Below are 1032 nucleotides of genomic sequence, written 5' to 3'. Positions count from 1 at the left end.
GGTCCTCATATTGCAACCAAAACCAGGAGTGGATTAAAAACACAGAAAGGCTCTATCCACACAATGTTGAAATTGAGTGGATGGCCGCCATATAACAGTAAATAACGGCCATTATTTCAATATAACAGCTGTTGTTTTAAAATAACAGCAAATATTTGCCATTAAATGGCGGCCATCCACTCAATTTCAACATTGTGTGAACAGAGCCTTTCTGTGTTTTTAATCCACTCCTGGTTTTGGTTGCAACATGAGGACCACAATACTGACTGAAATATACGTAGTGTATCGCTTCTCGGCCTTTTGGCTAAGATCAAGTGTAGTATCTGTTCTTATCAGTTTAATATCTGATATCTTGCTCTGTCCTCTCCAGGCATTGACCTGGTATTGCAGTGCCTCCAGGTTCAGTGCACAAGAAAAAAAAAAAAAAAGAAAGAAAGAAATATACGTAGTGTGAACCCAGCCTGAAAGTGTAAAGGCCTTCATATACTGTACCTTAGACTTTCGTTTAGACATGACCAGCACATTTGGCGGGTTTGGTCGAAAATCCAAAGGTCCCCATACACCTTTAAATTTAGGTGACCATACCTGCCGCTCTCTGCAGATTCAGTCACTAGTATAAGGTGTATGGAGCCATATAGAACAACCACCGACAGATGATGTTGGTGGTGATAGGGGTTAGCCATGATGAAAAATCACAGCTGACCCCTATTGTTCTGAAAAGAGATAAGCCTCCGCAAGAGCTCTCCAGCTGCAGATTACCCCTTCCCATGGAGAACACAGGAACGCTCAGCCGTAACGAACATTCCTGTGTATGGGGAGGATTGGTGTCAGGTAGGAGATATAACTGAAGGTCGGCCATCATTCATTGAAGGTGTATGTGTGGTGATCTGATGACAGGGGTCAGGTGTAATGTAATTACTACCTGGCCTCTTTGTTCAGAGAGAGATAAGCCGCAGTCAGAGGTCTCCAGAGCTTTCTGGCTGCAGCTTACTCCTCCCCTCTCCACAGAGAACATGGGAATGAACTTCAATG

General features: G+C 43.5%; 1 pseudogene; it reads left to right on the top strand.

Moving 5' to 3' along the window:
- Window positions 1–284: 284 nt before the first annotated feature.
- LOC138784982 (U2 spliceosomal RNA) lies at window positions 285–415 on the top strand (annotated as a pseudogene).
- Window positions 416–1032: the final 617 nt, after the last annotated feature.

This window comes from Dendropsophus ebraccatus, chromosome 2 (assembly GCF_027789765.1).
Source record: "Dendropsophus ebraccatus isolate aDenEbr1 chromosome 2, aDenEbr1.pat, whole genome shotgun sequence".
NCBI classification, from domain to species: domain Eukaryota; kingdom Metazoa; phylum Chordata; class Amphibia; order Anura; family Hylidae; genus Dendropsophus; species Dendropsophus ebraccatus.
This window is presented reverse-complemented; position numbering and strand designations above follow the sequence as displayed.